Raw genomic sequence first — 21,146 nt, 5'->3', positions numbered from 1 at the left:
TTGAATCAGTACACAAGTTGGCACTCAAATAATCGAATAGTCGATTAGTTGAATAATCGATTGGTCACAAGAGCCTTACTATGCATATCTTTTATAATTTTTATATTTCACATTTGACTTTACAAATTTATTTGAGCTAAATATAAAAATTTTCAATTAACCACTTTCAAAACTACTCAACTAATGCTTTGCCCCCAATTTCCAGCTTTCGCTAACGCTAAAACTCCAAGGCCAAAAATCTCCAAAACAGTATCAAGTGCGCAGAAAACCATGCAACATTTAGTACCTGACCATCACATGCAAGCAATAACGGCCTAAGTCTTATGTAAAAGAATACTGCCGTCCATAACCAAAAAGACGGTAAAGTTATGACTATGTCAACTTTGTCAGACCATTTAAAGCAGTAAATTGCCCAAGACATGAAGGCAGTTCACGTCTAATTTTCGCCTCCGAAAAGGATAACTTACCAAAATCATATGGTCATAATAACTCTCCATAAAGTTATTTAATAGGTTATATTCAATAATTTTTGTTATGTGCCAAATACGACTGTTTACTTAGTTAAACTTAAAACAGGTATTTCATATTTCTGTGAATCAACTTTATACACTTTACTGCTATTTTGCTATGGATGGCAATATAGTAGTTAGGCTGTTATTGCTTGTGACCATATGGTACTAAACGTTGCATACTTTTCTGCGCACTTGATATTATTTTAGGTATTTAGCGATGAAGTTTTAGCATAGAAGTTTTAGCATAGAAGTTTTAGCATTTAGAAATCTGCTATGGAATCGTAACATACGATCACGGATCGAAAACTATTTTCACTCAAGCGGTAAAAATGATGCTATCCAACTATTAAAAAAAATATATATATATTATGGATCTAGTAAGCGTTGTCCCTAGTTTACATATTTCATTAATCCGATATATCATTTCCGTGCTATTGTGATTTAAAAAAGGAATTCGATTACGGATCGTATGTTACCATTCGGCTCCTGGAATTTGATGGCATGTTTTGATAAATGAGCATTTTTATTAATTACGTTAAAGATTAACGGAACAATTGATTAGACAACTTACTCGATTAATCGTACACGAGCACAGCACTATTATTTTGTGATTTTGTTCAATCAAGTTTACTCGCTTGGTTCTATAACAATTAGTGAGGTATGTTAAATGGCTCAAATCATCCCTTGTTCGAAAAAAAAAACCTAAGTCACGCCAGTGATAGAATCAATGTTTGCAACCACTTATTTTAAAACAAAAAAGTGAGAATTGAGATTAAACAGAATACAAGTTAAATAGAAATAGCGACTACTTATGATCTTAAAATTTTCGAATGATCAAACTAGGTCAAAAAAAAACAAAAATCATACAAGAGGGGTCTTACTTTCTATTGCTATGAGAAAGGAAATGCGACTTTAAATTCTTTGTCAAATTTCTTTCTGGATAACATTTCAGAGAAGGACCCTGTTTGGTATAGTGACCTTTTTATAATAGTAATTAAAAATCTTTCGGTCCCAGATTAAGTGCACATAAACGAAACAAAATAAAACGCACTTAAATCTATATTAATCATTTTATGAAATATGTATGTATTTAGCAACAACAATATACATATTAAACGCTTACAGTGTTGAGAAAGCAAAAGCAAAAAAATGCAATTGTTTTTGTCACTTAAATAAAGCAAGAATATTAATAAAGTAATAAGAAAAAGAAATATAAAAGATCTTACATAAAATCCAATGGATTGAAAAAAAACCAAAAAAAGAAAAATATCTTCAATAAAGCATTGATTTAATTAAAATACCACACCCAAAAAAGTAAAAGGAATATATTTATAGAATTTTCGTACATGAAAATTATATAAAATATATACATATATGTGTTTTTATATATGTACATATGCATATGTGCATTATTTAGTTTTGTTGTCTCGCATACTTTCAGACTCTTTTTTGTGTGTAGGTGGCCGAACAGTGCTCATTCGCTGTGAAGAGAACAGGAAAGGATAAGAAGTGGGCAACGCGCTCATGGCAAATTATTTTCAGAGTCAGTCAATTCCCGGCAGTTGCAGCGAGGGGTGGTGTGTTTTGGAGTGTGTATACAGAATTCTTTTTAAACGGTTTTTATATAACAACATAACTTAGTGAAATCGGTTATATTTACATATACATATGTGTCGTGTGTAGAGTATAATGACTTAAAATGACTGTGTGGGTATAGGTGCGGGTTTTTGGAATTCCAAAAACAAAAATTAGGTTTATTTTAAAATATTGCATATATGTACATATGTATGCTATATTTTCTTGAAAATTTCTAAACTGAATTACCTAAATTTTTTTACTGTATGTGCATTTGAATAAAAAACAATATATACTATACCTTTTATATACATACGTACGTACATAATTATTTGAATTCTATAAATCTTTGATTGATATATAATTTCTTGATTTAATATACATATATATACCCAATGCAATTTCATATATATTTATTTAAATATATGTCCTTTTTTATGTACATGTATAAACATATAAATGCATACATACATAAATCTTTTTTGTAGTGTTTATTACTGCTGCTGCTGCCGCTGTGATGTGCAACATTTTACAACCCTCCTTCCTCTACTACATCCAATCGTATCTATTTTTGACGCGGCAGTTCGGCGCACATAGACGCTATTTATATACTACATACAGAAGAAAATGCTAGAGCAGCAGCAAAGTGAGCATCCTCCTCCCAAATATGCACGTAATTTCTTTTGCTGTAAACTCATTCCTTTATTTTCATACAAAACATATATACGTCTATATATATTTAAATTTAAAACTTCACTATTTCCAATTGCTTTTATATACTTATGTACATACATGTGTATCCATTTGCGTAAGGAAGTTAGCTGATGCAGAACAATTCTAGTTTGAAATATATAGAACACTGGTGGAAGAAAATTAACCCTTAAATAGCGATAGTTGTTGATGCTTCTCAGCATGTGTATGTATGCGTATAACTTTTTAACGATAAACCGGTTTCGGTAAAGAGAAATCAAAAAGAGAAAAAAAAGTTGAATTCGGTATATCATACAAACTAGTCAAGCAATAAACATTTCAGTATCGTTTTAATTTCAAGTCCGGAATAACGTAGAAAGTCTTAAAAAACAGCACGCAGGAAGAGTTTATTAGACCAAGCCGCGGATATTTAGTCTAAACTATCCCCCCTCTTGCGAGTGTCGATTTCATTTTTTGCATTTAATAGTATTACTATACAAATTAATCGCCAAATCTTTGGACCATTATAAAGAGTTATTTTATACAAGAGAGATTTTGCTATTTTTTCAACTTTTCGATGTATATAACATAATTTGTATACATTATAAAGATAATCGATTATCGCTCAGCGGTCGACTATCTACTGCAATCGACACTCGCAATAGGGGGTATATCATATAAAATTAAATTTACTTAAATAGGCAAACGAGAAAACCACGTGATTCAAGTTATTAGAACTGTATGTGAAAAATACAACGGCATAAAAGAAAGATTTTTTAATTGTCGGCAAAAAAAAAGCTCCAAAATCTGCTAATAACCAAAAAACGTGGAAGGCTTGAATACATACATACAGTTACTCACAAAAGTATTTTGCATAACTAATCGTATGTACAAATTTTAGATTTTGTATGTACTAAGTATCCGAACATAATAATTTAAATGCTTACACGCATTATTGAGCATCGTCTTCGGGAATGGGCTACACAGCATGCACAAAAATAGTACCGTTATGTACATACAACAAAAAACGTGTGTAGCAATGAAAATTTGTGCCTACAAAAGTATTATTAGAAGCGAAAAGACAGTATAATCAATTTTATTTGTAATTGAGTTAATTTCATTTTTAATTGTCTAAAATGCCAAAGAGTATAGAGCAGAGCCGGCCACACAAATACTAAAACAATTGCATAAGTGTGTGTAAAAATTGAGTGACAACTCCCCACAGTGTGCTAAAAGAAAATGTGGACTGTGAAGTTCGAAATTAAAAAGGACTCTGGTTATTTGATTTCAAGCTAATCCTAACAATATTTACTTATATTCATAAAACTAAGAACGCGGAGGTCGGGCTTGCCAGATAAAACTTTTTTATAAAAGAAGGAATGGTGTTTCTTCAATGTAAAATTTACTTAAAAAAATCACTTTTTCATTAAGAAAGAACTATAAAACAAAGTAAATGTAAAGATAGAAATATATATTTTCAAAACAAAGTTATTCAATAAAAAAAATGTATAAAAATTAATAAAACTAAGTAGAACGTACAAAATGGTACTTATATTGAATTGTCAATATTTATTAATATTTAGTTAATTATTATTATTTAAATTGTCAATCACCCTTATTGTCATTGGCGTCGTCGTCACTGAGCGACGATGACTCACGACGACGTTTTAAATTCGGTATTGCCGTTGTCGTTTTCGATAACTATTGACGACTATCGACACATGTTTGGTATTGGCTAAAGCGCCAAATACACGACACGAACATTTCCGCGAACATTCCGCAATCTTGTTCGCAGCTTTGGCCATACACCATACGAACTTTTGCCCGAACATTAGTTCTCTTTCAGACAGCGATGAATGCGGACAACAATTTTGCTGCAGCAATATTACTCGCTGTGGCAATTAAGCGTAAAAAAAATATCTTATATATATATATATATAATCTTTGCTTTTTACTTGCCACAATGATGGCAAAGATTTATACATTTCAATAAATTCACTCAGAAATTTTTTATTGTCCATTATACTTTTCCGCGCACGTCTGTTCCGTTCAGAAATTACTACGATTATGAGCTATTTCGCCATACACGCACGAACAGTTCGCGCAAATGTTCGCCAAAAATTAAAATATTTTGATTTTTGGCGAACATTTGCGCGAACTGGCAAACACCACCATACACGACAGAAAAGGTCGCAGAAACATGACATAACGGGAATGTTCGCGGAAATGTTCGTGTCGTGTATTTGGCGCTTAAGCAAATTTGCTGTCGTCGTCGCCCTCACACGACGCCATTTGTGTCGACGCTGTTTTTACTGACGACAGAAGGAAAATTTGTAAGTAAAACATTTAACATTTTTAATTAAATATACATATATGTAATATGCATTGTTTTTTTTAGATATTCAAAATGAAAATAACGAGTGCACAATAATTCGAGGTCTTGTAGCTGGGCTAGAAAAAATCGAAGTTATTTCTGATTTTTTTTTCTATTGAGTCTAAGCTCCTCTTTATTATTTTCGTCATTAGAGCTCATAATAAAACATTTTTGTAAAATATTGAAAAGAAATATTTAAACAAATCTCAAATCGCGAAAAAAGATACAGAAATAGTAAAAAAAATCGAACAGATGATCCAGAATTGACAGCGATGGTATATTTTCCTTTCGTTTTATCGATAAATTGTCGTCGTCGTCTCAACAAGCTTAGCCAATACCGATTTGGTGTCGATACGATGTGACGTCGACTGAAATACGACGATGATGTCGACGACGACAATGACAATAAGGGTGAATATTGATATGAATGTTCAAAGGAACTTAATAATACTAACTAAAACGTATTAAAAGTCGCTTTAACCTCGAAGTATATTGTTTTTATTATGTGCCAAAAAAGTAGCATGGACTTTTCCTTTTGCATTCACTGTTGATTTTAGTGAGTGACAAGCGAAAGCAAACGATCGTGGTCGCACATCGTTAGTGTCTGTGTGAAATACGAACTCAAATTGCACAATGTGCAACTTTTGGCCGGCTCTAGTATAGAGCTAACTACAGCTGATAAAAACAATGTTATAACTCCACAATGAAGGCAAATGTACCAAATACATTTGAGTATGTTCGGTCGATGCCGTCAAACGATTGAAATTGTAATAAAAATGTGTAAAAAACGCGGTAATTTGGAAAATTTAGCACGATTTGGTCAACCAAAGTTGCTGACTGTGAGAGAAGAACGCGAAATGAAAAAAAATCGAGGAAACCCACATTTATCAGCCCCAAAAATTATTGACAGAATAAAAACATTCCTTTAAATTCAAGTATCTGATGAGACGGTGCACAGAGTAATGAGAAGCAGTAATATTCGCGGTCGTACAGCATGGTAAAAACCTCTTATTTCAAAAGTCAATAAAGAAAAACGGGTTTCTTTCGCCAACACCTATAAAACAAAAAGTTTTCAGTTTTGGAAAACCGTCATATTTAGGGATGAAGGCAAATACAATATTTTTGGTCCGGACGGACGTCATAGGATGGTGGAAGCCAAATGAAGAGCTTCAAATCAAAAATGTTAAACCTACAGTTGTATGTCGGCTCAGGGACTTGGCAAAATTGTGTTTATAGATGGAACTATGGATAAACATCTTCATTTGTCCATTCTTAAAAATAATTTACATCCAAGTGCAGGAAAAATGGGTATGTCATCTAACCAGTTTTTATTTCCGCACGCAACGATCCGAAACATACAACTCACGATGTCAAAATGTGGATACTTTTCAACACAACGCATCTGCCAACACCTCCCCAAAGTCTCGACATCAACCCTATAGAAAATCCTTGGTCCTATCTCGAAGACAGAGTGCGAAAACATACGATTTCATCAAAAAGAGACTTAAAAGCTATTTTGCTCGAAGAATGGGAAAAAATACCTATTGAATTTTAGTTAGTGGAATCCATACAAAGACGTTTGGAAGCAGTGCGAAACTAAGGGTTACCATAAAAAAGACTAAATGAAGAAAAATTAGCACATTTCGATACCGCCTAGTCAAAAGCAAAATACTTTTGTGAGGAATGAATTCTATGTTTTTTACTTTTTATTACGTTTACAGTAATATTTTTTTTTTGTCGAAGTTGTAACATGATTTTTCTAGCAAAAAGGTTAATATTTAAGAATTTATAAACAAATATACAAAAATTCAAGGGTGAACTCTATTTTCTTCTCATGCAAAATACTTTTGTGAGTAACTGTACATACACAAGTACGGAAAGAGAGAGAGTACAAAAACCGACGTAGGTACTTAACGAAGCATACTAAAAATACAGCGGTCAATGAAACTAATGTAAATGAAAAAAGCAAGAAAATACACGAAACTATTCAGTATATCATACAAACTAGCCAAGTGATCATAGCATATTGGTACGTTCTTCATTTCAAGCCAGGAATAACGTTGAAAGTCTTAAAAGCTGCACATCAGAAAAGTTTCTATTAGAACGAGGTATTTAGCCGAACTGTTGCATATATTATTAAATATACTAAGGGCCGCTTTCTAAAGTGAACTTTAAAATTTATCTTTATTATAAACACGAATTTTGTTTAAAAAATTAAAGTTTTTTTCCGAACGTATAATTAATCGGCTTTAAAAAAGCAAACGAACACCACGTGAAGCAAGTTATTGGGACTGTATGTAAAATATGTATACAACAACGCCCAGGCAGTAACCAACAAGCAGCCAGTTTACAAAAGGACAACGACATAAAAGTAACAGATTTTTACTTGCCGGTAAAACGAAAAATAGGCCAAAAAATATCTGCCAGTAATAAAAAAAAACCTGCCACACTTACATACGTACGGAAGAGAGAGCGAGCACAAAAATCGACGTACTTAACGAAGCATACCAAGAATACAACGGCTATTAAATTTAACACATACATATGTATGCATGAACAAAAAAAAAAAACAAAAAACCAAACTATTCAGTATAAAAAAAGATGACGCACCAAGCTAAAATGTGCGGTAAAAAGTTTCGAAGTAATTTACATTCTTACCCGGTCAGAAGCATCTCCAATACATAGGGAAATGTTAAAATGACTGCTTTTTTCGTAATTATATTACACTGTTATAATTAAAATTTTCCCATGAAATGGCTGCATCCAAAATTTTCTTACCAATTTGTTCGCCGCGTTGTTTTTTTTTTTTTTTTATAAAATATTAAGATTATTGGTGTTATCGTCGCGGTATTCGAGGCGGGGGTTTTTGGTAAGGTAGTCAGTTTCACTTTTTTCGTTACCAAAGAGCAACGTAGTGTTAAGGTTATATAAAAAATAACGCTCTACCTGTCTGGAAATTGTTTCTGTTTTTAAACGGTTTTATTTAGCTTGACTTGGACACGTGCACGGCACCTAATTATTTGCTAGCTTTTAGTATTAAAATTTTTCCTTAATTATTTTATTTATTTCTCCTTTTGCTGTTATTCTTTATACTACGCTGAAAAAATTTATCATACAACAGTTTATCATACTTCACTTGATTTTTTTATATCGTTACTCTAAACATAAATATACAGTGGTGGAGCCTTCCTTGGGCGGAAACCTACCCTCAGCCAAATTTAGTAGATTTATAAGATATAGTGTTCAAAATCTTCTATTTTAAAGGCATATTTTCATATACCACTGCTCTAAAAAATATTTTAGTATGTTTGTATCTTAGAGCCCCATTAGAGGTGGAAGGGTGGGGCAAGGGAAGTAGGTATTTTATAACATAGATCACGGTTATTGAGGGGATTTTTCAATTTCGTCGCCAAATACACTTACGGTGACACTATGAATACATTCAGTTTGTGTGTGGTCGTTACGGACCGGCCGATTCAACCTAACCTAACTTCACTCCGGACTCCTTACTTTTAATTTACATAAGTGATATTAATTAGTAAACTTTTTACACTAGAAAATTTTCCTAGCTGAAATTTCGTTCTATGTGCGTCTCACTATAAATTTTCTTAAACTTGAGTACATAGTAATCTAACGCAAAACTAGAAAAGGCAGCACTATCACTATAGTGATAAATAAAAAAATAATTTTTCCAATATAGTGTAATGCTAATGACCAGAGCTGATGAACTCCTATACACTTTTAGCACTTTGTTTTTTTTTTTTTGCCCTGAAGAATAGGCACAGATACAAATTTACACTTTGAATATAAAAAAAAACAAAATCATAGCTTTTGATACGGTCAACCATAGCACGTTACTGCAAAACCTGGAAGGGTCTACCCTTCTCCCATGTCTTAAAAGGTGGACCGCAAATTATCTGGGTGGTCGGCAGGCATCGGTGCAATTTATAAATGAAACATCAAAACCAAGAAGAATTAAACAGGGGGTGCCACAGGGTGGTGTACTATCCCCACTTTTGTTTAATTTCTACATATCTAAGCTACCTTCGCCACCAGAAGGAGTTACTATCGTTTCCTACGCCGATGACTGCACAATAATGGTAGAAACGATATAATATAGAGACATTGCATAGACGAAAAATCGTGTGAGGCAAGCTTCACATAATTCTAGTAGGTCACATTCACCACTTACCACAGCAGAATTTGTTAAACTACCACTGTCTGTATTTATTATTTAACAATTATTTGTGCACTTTTTATTCAGGTAATGTGTTCAGAATTTTAACTTTTACTCTCTAAAACTCCAATCAGTGTATTTCTGTGCTTAAATTATGTTAAAAATTGTGTTAAAGTTTTTGGTGTGGTGAAAGTGACCTACTAGAATTTTGTTACGCTCCGCTGCTTTCCACCGAAGTTCGCGCATGCAATATCTTTATATTCAAAAATTTTTAATAATGGCCACAGGCCCATGCCCACAGATCGATGAACTTTGCAACAGAATAAACGGCTACCTCCCTGATCTCTCCAGTTGTTTCGCCTCGCGAAACCTGGCATTATCACTGACTAAATCCTCCGCGACCCTATTTACAACATGGACGTCCCAAATGTCGACCATTTTGAACATCCACGTCGATGGCACTACGCCACCGACAGTCCTACACCCCAAAATCTTGTGTGTGACGTTTGATCAGGATCTACATTTTGGTGAGCACGCATCCGCAATTGTTCCGAAAATCCAGAGCCGTAATAAAATCCTCAAATCCCTTGCTGGCAGTACTTGGGGAAAAGACAAAGAAACGCTCATTACCACATACAAAGCAATTGGCCAGCCGATTGCGTGCTACCCGTCTCCTATATGGTCGCCAAGCCTAAAAATTACCCACTGGAAGAAGCTACAGGCCTGCCAACATACTGCTCTCAGAATCGCCGCGGGCTGTCTCCAGAACACCATCTATATAATCAGCCCAATCGCGCAATCCATCGTAAACTGTTTTTTCGGGATTCGTAACATTCGAATTCGTAACATTGCTACGATGGATTGCGTGATTGGTCTGAATGAGGCGAGAATACTCCCCATCAGGGAGAGAAATGAGATGCTAACCAACAAGTTCCTGTTGAATACCCAGAAACCCGGGCATCCCAACAGACATCTGATTGATGAGCCAACACCGCCTAGGGACTTAAGGAGTCATCTCCGTAAGCATTTTGAGGAAATACGGCACCTGAGAACTCAGCCGTATGAAGCAAAAAAACACAAGCAGGTCCTTGGTGAACTCCACAAACAGGCGTCGGATCTCTATGACAGGAATTGCCCGGTGAATCCAGTACTCAAAGAACAATTCCCAAAACTTGCGGAAGAGGAACGCGTACTCCCCAGGGAAATGCGAGTCACTCTGGCTCAACTTCGTTCTGGATATTGTAACAGGTTAAACTCTTACATATCCAGAATCAACCCTACATACAAAACATATGTTCTGCTTGTAACGTGTCCCCACATGACACCAACCATCTCTTTAACTGTATTGTGGTACCAACGCCTCGTAACACCCCTCTCTTATGGACTGCCTCTGTTGAAACAGCAAGTTTCCTTGGACTCCCGTTAGAGGATGTTGATGACAATTTGTGATCGGTTGCAGCTATTAGGTGGGGCGAAGCACTGCTACAACAACAACAATTCCCATATGCCCTCACATATAAATCGGATTTATATGAAAGTGCCTGAATTTCATATGAAAGTGCAAAGAAAAACTTCTTTCATATGAAGCCAAGGCACTTCGGTATGATATTCAAATTTACACTAACATATTGACCCCAAACATTTTTTCAAAAATATTGGAGCACTGAGAAAAAATTTAATTCAAAACATATTTATTAAAGGCACCATCACAATTCTTTAAACATTTAAAATAAATTTATTTTTATTTATTATTATTTTTTTAATTCAAAAAAAATTTTTGAAGAGCCCTGCTTATGAAAGTTTAATGCAATCAAAATTTAGTGCACTACCCCCAACTATGGTAAATACATATGTACGCAACCAGGGTCCACATCCTGGGCCCGTATTACGTGTTACGATTCGTGATCGAAACTAAATTTTTAAATCACAATAGCTCTTAAAGGGTGGATCGGTATTTGAACTAGTGACAAATAGTACTCGGTAGATCTATTCTTTATTATAATATTTAAAAAAATTTTTCACGGATCGTAACACATAATACGGGCCCTGTTATACGATCCGTGATCGCGTCCGTTCAATAGAGGTTCTTGATTGTTTTGTGATGAAAACAGTTCTCAATGTCCGCCGATAAGAGGTTAGTGTTCGCTCAGTAGAGAGCTTTCACCCCAATTTATAGCAAATAAGTGTCTGTGTCCGGCCAAGAGAGTTTCCGCTTAGCGGAGGGCAATTTGTTCTAAAAATTTTAACTAAAACTTGTTGCATAAAAAACTGTTCGGCCAAGGGGAGGTGTCCGCCTTAAGCATATATGACACTACTTTATTTTTGCTACTGACGAAACTTTATTTTTGCTACTGACGAAACTTTATCGGAATTTCAAAACACAATAACAATTTCTATCATGAAAAAGCGAGACCACTATTCCCCAAAAATTAGTTAGTTTAACATGTTTTTGTTGATGTTTTACATTTTATTTATATATTAACAATAAAAACAATGCAAATAACACGCGAAAATTATTTCGGTCTCTAATGGTTCATTTTTTTCACAAGAAAGTTGATTTTAATTGTGTTTTTATGCACTAAATTTTCAAACTAAAAACAAAATTTTCATGTGTCAGAAAAAAATAATGAAAAAGCGGCCGAATGTCAAAAAAACCTATCGAAATACAAACTGGCTCGTTTGTTTTTAATGAACTACATATATTGTATTTTCCTTGTATTTCGTTAGTTTTTTGAAATATAGTTTACAAACTTACACCAGTACTAAAGCCGTATTAGGAGGGAGTGCGACAAAAAATTTAAGATAAAATACAAGAAAAATACACGAAAATAAAGTAGTCATATAGGTATTATAAAATTCCATCTGAAATTTTTTTCGATTTCACCTTAAAGGCAACCGTCGGATACTGGCTGATGCATCAGCAAGGTTCGTCTGAACTTTTTTATACATATTTTTTTCATAAATATTTTTAATTTTAGACAAATTTTTATTAACCAGTTATTGTTTTGAATATGGAAACTGTTCAGTTAGGATTAGTCTAAAATTTAATTTTTCTTGAATCGCATACATTCATCCAGTACATAAGACAATAATGACGACGTTATCAGTCTGCTAATGATAGCATGTATGTAGGTGCAGCAGTTTTTGCAATCGTTTTATATCTGGTCTAGTATCTTGTCAAGGTGCGACACTGACCGACAACCTTTTTTCTCTTTATTGATTCCCTTTACACTCAAACTGGTCATATACTGAGAAGCTGTGCCGAAGGGATACAAGGGGTTAATAAGCGCAACAGAAAGTTTTATAGCTTCCCATTTTGTCAACATCACCTACACGAGGCGAATCCATTTTACAAATATGAATCTATCATGCATATTTTTAACAGGCGAGGCTTTGGCGACTCCAAGTTCCTCATGTTTTTGTTGTAGCAGTGTAAAAGGAAAAAAACATCTCTTACACGTGACTCTTGTCAGCAGTGTGACCGTCCTAAAAATATTATTTTCACACGCAGCAAAAGCATTTGTCTGAACTGGGAACAGGTACTGGCTTCGTTCCATCCCGGAGCAGGAGAATATGGCGCAGTCCCGCTGCATGGATCTGCTGGGAGGTGGTAGGGACGCAAGAAATTAAATGGAGTTACAGTGAAATGACAGTCCTTGGTCGGGAAAAATCCCGACTCGCTCCGGTACATAGAACCGAATGCCTTAGGAAGCGCCCAACTTCCGCATGGAACCAGAGCGTGGGGGGCTTCTTTTATACCTAAGCAATGTCGTTAATTGCATACATATACTGTCGTCTGCTGCAATGTGGAGAAAATATGGTGGTCACAGAATATATATGTACATACATATCACCATTACATATGCTGACCCTTACAAGGCTGAGTTATTTTGCAAGTTTGAAAGTATACTATCAAGCAATTTTAAACGTAAATTAATGTGCACCTAAAGAAGATTGTGTTGCTTTAGAACACAGATCCTTGAACTGAAAGACTTCATGATTAGTTCCTACGAACACTCGCGGACTCTTTGGATCTTTGCATCTGATGATTTACTTGGGAAGTCGTTTCTGGAATTTTAGCTTTAAGACTTTCTATATTTCAGCGAAAGGGGCGACTGAATAAGTGAAGAAGACAAGAATTCTTAAGCAATGCATTCATATTATGCCAATTGGTAAGTATAATCACCTGGCGATGGAAAATTAGACCGAATGAATAAATAAAATTTTAAGGCTGGTTACTTTTATGAGCGTAATATATGTATATAAATATATTTGACATAACTATTGAGAAAAAAATTTTATATCTTAAATTTGTTGTTAGTGTAAAAACTGTAAATTTTAAATTTCATTAGTTGCAATTGATAACTTGATATATTTGCAGATGATATTATGCGCGTGCGCACACATGCATACATTCTTTTCGCCGGCGTATGATTAAGAAAGTTCTTTAGTTTAATAATAAGAATTAGGCACTCAAGGTTTTTAAATTTGTTTTTACATATGTATTTTTCATTACAAAAAAAAGAAAATTTACTTATAAATTTGATACATAACTAATTTTTATAATTCTGACTACAAATTTTAAAATTTCGTGTTTCTTTCAGCAAACACATGCAAAACACAAAAAATTGTATTTAAAAATTTTGTCATCTTCATCTAAACTTAAATGCAAAATAACTAACACAACAAAAGCGTGTGTACGCCTGCATGTCAAATAGGTTATTTTTCCAAATGTGCGTTGCTATGATCTTAGGATATGAGAAAACATGACATAAAAGTTTAAACGTGAAAGTTCACACAAATTTGTAAAAAGCATTTTTTGAAGTTCCTCAGAAATCAGGTAATTTTATTTTCCATTTTTTTTTTTAGTTTTTTAATTTTTTTTTTTTTTTTTTGTAAGGGGTATTCTGCTCTCTGCCTAGAATCCATAGAAAATGTAGAAAGTTTTCCATTGTACTGTCAAAAGTTCTCTACACTAAAAACAAAAAAAAAATACATTTGTGACAAATTTTCTACTGTTTCTACATTTTCTATACTATACTGTGTATTTGAATAGAAAATTAATTAATGGGACAAGAATGGTGAAACTTTTTTTCATTAAAAAAAAAAAATTTTTTTTTCTGTGCCCGCCAGTTTATTTAACTTTTTCAATGCATAAAATATAATTTTTATACCCGGTTGTACTTGTACACAGAGTATATTAACTTTGATTGGATAACGGTTGGTTGTACAGGTATAAAGGAATCGAGAAGATATAGACTTCCATATATCAAAATCATCAGTATTGAAAAAAAAATTGATTGAGCCATGTCCGTCCGTCTGTCCGTTAACACGATAACTTGAGTAAATATTAAGATATATTCACCAAATTTGGTACACGAGCTTATCTGGACCCATAATAGATTGGTATTGAAAATGAGCGAAATCGGATGGTAAGCACGCCCACTTTATATATACATATACATATGTACATATATAATTTTGGAAAACACAAAAAACCTGATTATTTAGTAAATAATACACCTAGAATGTTGAAATTTGACATGTGGACTGATATTGAGACTTGATAAAAATATGAAAAAAAATTTTTTAAATGGGCGTGGCACCGCCCACTTGTGATAAAATCAATTTTACAAATATTATTCGTAAACCAAAAATCGGTAAACCTATCGTAACAAAATAAGACAGAGAGGTTGCCTTCACTTTAAGGAAGGCTTTGAAGAAAAATTAACGAAATCGGTTAAGGACCACGCCCACTTTTATATAAAAGATTTTTAAAAGGGTCGGAACGAATAAAATAAGCTATAACTCTGCAAAAAAAGAGCTTTACATCAATGGTATTTCATTTCCCAAGTGGATTTATAACAATAAGTAGGAAAAAATTCAAATTTAAAAAAATGGGCGTGGTACTGCCCCTTTTATGACTAAACAATTTTCTATGTTTCTGGGGCCATAACTCGAAGAAAAATTAACGGATCGTAATAAGATTGGGTACACATATTTTCCTTATAGAAGAAAATATTTCTAGTAAAAATGGACGGGATCGGTTAAAGACCACGGCAACTTAGATATAAAACAAATTTAAAAGGGTCGTTTTTGTTTTGAATCAATGATCTTTCACTTATCAAGTTTTATTGTAAGAGGAAATGGGGAGACATTTTTTTTTAAACGGGCGGTGCCACGTGTTATGTAGAAAAGTACTTTATCTGAAATGAAATGTACAATTGAAGCTCACGCTGAGTATATAATGTTCGGTTACACCCGAACTTAGACACCTATACCTGTTTTTTTTTTTATCTTAAAGTTCCGAAAAAAAGAATCGAAAATACCATCTTTTAATTTTTTTTTCGAAGATCTGACTTTCGAACACATGCTTTTTATTTTTGCAACGAAAAATTATATCAATGGAAGGAGAAAAAAGGCGAATAACTGAGCCACACCTTTTTACTTGTTTTGTTGTTATGGTAATAAAATCTTGAGCTACATAACTATTTATGTTTTTGAAGCTAACATCGAAAACTCGAAAAATGACCTCTTTAAAAAATTGGATTGGCACTTTGAATTAAAAAAAAGTATACGAAAAGCATGAAAAACAAAAAAAAAAAAAAAAATAGGAACCAACAAGCTCAACAGAATTTGCAAAAAATAAGTTGGAATAAAAAATAAACCAAAAGAAAATAAAAAAATGCAACGAATGTATCAGCCATTATCATCTTAAAACCAAAAAGAAAAGATTTATTTATTTTTATTGTTTTTCCAGTAGTTTTTCGTTTCAAAAAAGGGGTTTTAATTTAAACCAATCTAAAGAAACACCAACTATAATAAAATTTTTTTTTTTTTAATTTCATCACAGAGCTCTCAGTTTTCTTAGTGATACTAAAAATTCTTCACGAATTTAATTTCCCGTTTTTAGAAAGGAGTATAAAAAGGGAAATAGCACTTGCTATGAATTAGCCATTTATTTACATTGGTTTATATAAAACAAGATATGTAAATAGCCAAATATCACGACTCATTCAAGTAAAAAGTGCATTAGTCGTCCGAGAGGAGGGTCTATTTGGTATCGAACAGCTTTTATCGCACGTTCGATAAAACACGTCAACATTTTGTGTTACAGATAATAAAAACAATAATTTCATAAATATTCTTACTACACCTTTTCCACCCAATATTGAGCAAAATGAATTATAATGAGAAATGTAAATTTGTAATTAGACTTCGTAAATTTGTAATGAGAAAACGTAAACTGGCAATGAGAAACTGGATATTTGATAATGAGACAATTTTATGTATGCATAGATTTTTATAGAAACATTCTTATTACTAACTTACGCATTTTCAATATTATCTTACCCTTTCTCATTTCTTATTTCCTTTTTCTCAAACAATTGCCTTTTCTCATTATGTTTTATGTTTTCTCAATATAATTTAATTTTATCATGACAGGCTTGAAAAGGTGTAGATATCAAATTAATTTCAGAGATACCAGTGCTGGATTGGTATAACTTTGTTATTGACATATGTGACCTGAAATCATGAAAGGGACCATTATGCGAAAATACCGTTCTTCACTTTTTGAGTGATTCTTATAGAAAATTTAACGCTATTTCCAATGGAAGAAACCTCTGTATTCTATCAAGCCAAATCGGACCATGAATAAGATTTTTTTGAAATATTTCGATCCATGCGCCACCTATCGGAGTTTTTTTACTTACTTTTTTTATTATTGCATTGTCATCGGGTTCTGAACTATATTCCAAGCTTCAAGCTTGTAGCTTATCGAGGAATTTACTTAAATTTGAATTACAAAATTCGTTCACAACGGCCGGCCGCTACACGGAGTCAAGCTAAACAAAAACGCGTTTTTCTCGAAAACTTGTTTTCGCACAATAGCTAGGTTTCATGATTCCAGGTCACATATGTATATGATATGATATAATCGCCGTCACAGCCAACATAGATTCCAACTGAGCATCGCTTCATTCACATATCCTCACAATACTACGCAGCGCTTATGTTTCTGAATCCAATTCCGTACAAAACAAACATCATAATAATCAAGATTATGGAATAACTACGATGACAACTTTTCAGAACAGCTATAAGAAGTCGTACAAATCAGTTTCTAAGGATCCATATTCTTTATTTTCAATTGAGATTCAAGGGGTTGTGATGCGCAACGCATAGCCTATCCAATCCAAGTGTCAACCTCACCTACGCGAGGGGAATCTTGTTAAAAATATGAATGTATACGTACACATACATATATAGCAAGCGAGGCTCTGGCGACTCCAATTTCCTTGTGGAAGGAGGGCCGAAATATGAATGAAAGCAGTATATGTGAGTTACAGACTTACGTAGAAGCAGCTTGAAACGATAAAACCAATGTAATAATTTATGTGGCTCCCATGTCGATGCTAACTTATTTTACAAATAATGAGATATTGCATGCAAATTCGATGTAAACTGAAGACGGCACTGAAGAAAAAACCTCCAAACGGTACCATAACCTGAAACTATGTATACTGTGCTAACACTATCACTAAAAAAGTGATACAAAAATTGGTTCGTTAAAAGTACTATAAGATCAAGGGATCAGAATGATTCTTAGAAGCATGCAGCCCAAATGTACATTCAATAATTGCAAACGACGCGATGTAAGGGAAACCCAACAACTGCTTTTGCAGAACAGCTATAAGAACTCGTATAAAACAGTTTTTAAGGATCCATATTATTTATTTTCAATTCAAGTGGTTGTGAGGCGCAACGCATAGCCTATCCAATACAAGTGTCAACCTCCCCTACGCGAGGAGAATCTTGTTAAAAATATGAATGTATATGTACACATATATCAAGCGAGGCTCTGGCGACTCCAATTTCCTTGCGGAAGGAGGGCGGAAATATGAATGAAAACAACATACATAAGTGTGATACAAACTTACGTAAAAGCAACTTGAAACGATTAAACGAATGAAAACGAAAGTCAAACGTATTACAACATCAATAGATCAGAATAGTTCTTAGACGCTTCATATTATACATAATACAACTTCGATCTGAAGAATATGGTCGACTCTTAAATAATAATTAACCAGTATAATACCCATAGCAAACTGAAAACATGCCTTGCATATAAAGAGAGTTCGCGCATAACAACAGTCACTCCTGCGTATATTTCAAGCACTGCTTGTCTACCAGCAACTTCAAGCTATGCTGTCCCGCCTATACAACACAGACGAATATGAATGTAATGAATAATTATTCCTAATTGGGTATTTCGGTACAGAAAAAATTGTTACATATATTACGGACATAATTACCTATCACAAGTAAGTTTATTGTCATTACATACACACATAATGCATATAAGTAGTCCATATAGGTTTTTAATGTCCTTTTCGTTTGATTTGATTCGGAACAGCATATTACTGGAGTTTACTTCAAAATGCTAACTTCTATTACAACTTTGGAAGTCATCGCATAGCGGCATGAATAACTCGTACAAACCCATTCTTGAGGATCTATATTCAATTGAGATTCAAGGGGTTGTGAAGCGCAACGTATAGCCTATCCAATCCAAGTGTCAACCTCACCTACGCGAGGGGAATCTTGTTAAAAATATGATTGTATATGTACACATATGTAGCAAGCGAGGCTCTGGCAACTCCCATTTCCTTACGGAAGGAGGCGAAATAAAAAAGAACGAATATGTACACACATATAGCAAGCGAGGTTCTGGCGACTCCAATATCCTTACGTAACGAGAGGAAATATATAAACAATGGTTATGGTATGGTTACAGACTTAAAAGTATATTTTCGAAACACTAATATTCCGCAACTGAAACGGCTACTATCAAGTTTCTTTCTGGCTATTCGACTACCGCGAATTTCAACTTTCGATACAAATAATGGCATTGCCAGCTAAATCGGTATTAGATCAAAACAGCGTGAAAAGAAACTAACAAGAGTTGAGTTAGCAAAACGATTCGACTGAAATAATATTGGAGGCGAATATGTATGTGTTTAAATGATCAGTGAAGTTCGTATAAAACGAATATATAAATAAAATTTGATGTCAACAAAAAGAGATCAGAAAGGAAAGAGTACTACCACGAGTAAAAAGAGTGATACTTAGTCGAGTTAAGTCCAACCCACCACAACAGCAAACAACTAGTGATAAAAGAAAGTCACAAATGTTTTCATTATTAACTAAAAAATTACCAGAACAAACTAAGTAAACAAAAAAAAAATTTTCAGAAATATAGAACTCTTTGACAACTTGACAACAATGCGACTTGTCTACTGTCATTGTTCAAACAAAATTTTGTGCCGCCGAAACTGAGCTGCATAATAAAAAGTAACTAAGCACAACGGCGCTGCCAAAATAGTTCAACGCAAAGCGACACTGTAAAACCAAAACGTCAATAATAAATCAATACCTATCCGTAGTAGCAGTGCGCAAATATGAAATACATTTCAAAAGCAATAAATGAACAATGTTAGCCATTATAATTCATCTTCAAAGTCAGCTTAATCGCTAATTTCAAATAAAAATGTAATTATACAGAATAATGTTGCGAAAATTATGTTAAAAAAGGTTGCTTTAAAGATACCAACATTACTGATCTATCATCACTATTTTTACACATTGCATTGGCACCTAGTTTGCTGATTTGGTATTTCGTCATGCTAAGCAGAGTTAACAAAACAAACGGAATAACTTTGGCAGCATTATTTAAACAAAAAATGTAAGTTTATCGGCATAACATACTTGCATAGAAACAACAGCTCTATATAAATTTTCTTTTGCCAATTTTAGAAACTAATATAAAACAAATTTTATTCGAATCAACATTATCGTGGACAACAACACAATGAGAGCGGTGCTAATTGCTGGTATCGGTATGCATTCAAAACAAGATTCACGAGGTAAATTAATTCATTAGAGTAGAGTCTAGAGTAGAGTCTAGAGTAATTTGCAGGAATATGCAGTATAATACTGTTTTAAAAATGTACGTTTTAGTTCAATACTATTGAATCAATGACTAAAAAATTCACTCAGATTCAGTCAAAAGACAAAAAAAAAAAAAAAAAAAAAACACATTTACAACAAATTTTAATTTATATGGTCACAAGAAAAAAAAACATTTACAACAAATATTTTTACGGTTTTTTTCATAAATTTAAAATTCTATAAAAAATTTGTTTCCAAAATATTTGCAACGATTAACATGTAGTTTCCTTCATGATTTTTAAGTACATACATATATTCATATATATTAAGTTATACTACATTATTAGTAGTTCAATAAGTAGTACAAAATTCACACGAAAAAGTAGTTAAGATAAAATCGAAATCTTTAAAGCTTGTTTAGCGATGGTCATGAAAATATTTAATTTAAGGCAAGATACTTGTTTCATTGACCCACTACGCAGTTTTTGTAGTCATGCTAGACTCGTTTCTTTTGACAACATTAACTACTTTTTCTTGTGGCATACAAATTAGTTGTAAAGTAATTGAGCAGTTCTACAATATTATTTATCTTAAATTTCACACACGTATATTTGATGGCATATTAGGAATACATACATATTTAATACATTTTTTTAACCAATTGATGTATATAGGAACGATTTTCCGTCATCCCTTGTCAAATTTGGACAAAGCGGTTTCGACGTTGCGTCATTTCGAAAAATGACGCTGATGATTTCGGAACCGCGAAACCGGTTTATTCTCAAACCAAATTTGACAAAAGATGGCGAAAATTTGTTTCAATATAAATCAATTATCTACCCTGTCGGAAAATCAACAAATC

The 21,146-nt window shown here is 33.4% G+C and overlaps 1 long non-coding RNA gene across 14 annotated transcripts in view; it reads left to right on the top strand.

Annotated features, from left to right (window-relative positions):
* The first annotated feature begins 4,982 nt into the window (after positions 1-4,982).
* Positions 4,983-21,146, top strand: part of LOC137243816 (uncharacterized) — a 119,365-nt gene continuing 103,201 nt past the window's right edge. For 2 of the 14 annotated variants that reach the window (XR_010950637.1, XR_010950639.1), the window contains exons 1-3: positions 12,372-18,657; positions 18,750-20,078; positions 20,150-20,259. This is a non-coding gene — a long non-coding RNA (uncharacterized lncRNA). Of the gene's footprint in view, positions 5,111-5,175; positions 18,658-18,749; positions 20,079-20,149; positions 20,260-21,146 lie in introns of those variants that run through there. The other 12 variants (XR_010950636.1, XR_010950638.1, XR_010950627.1 and 9 more) reach the window with 11 other exon arrangements.

Source organism: Eurosta solidaginis, chromosome 3 (genome assembly GCF_040869045.1).
Source record: "Eurosta solidaginis isolate ZX-2024a chromosome 3, ASM4086904v1, whole genome shotgun sequence".
NCBI classification, from domain to species: Eukaryota; Metazoa; Arthropoda; class Insecta; order Diptera; family Tephritidae; genus Eurosta; species Eurosta solidaginis.
Note: the sequence above shows the minus strand (reverse complement) of the source record. Positions and strands in the feature narration are given on the sequence as shown.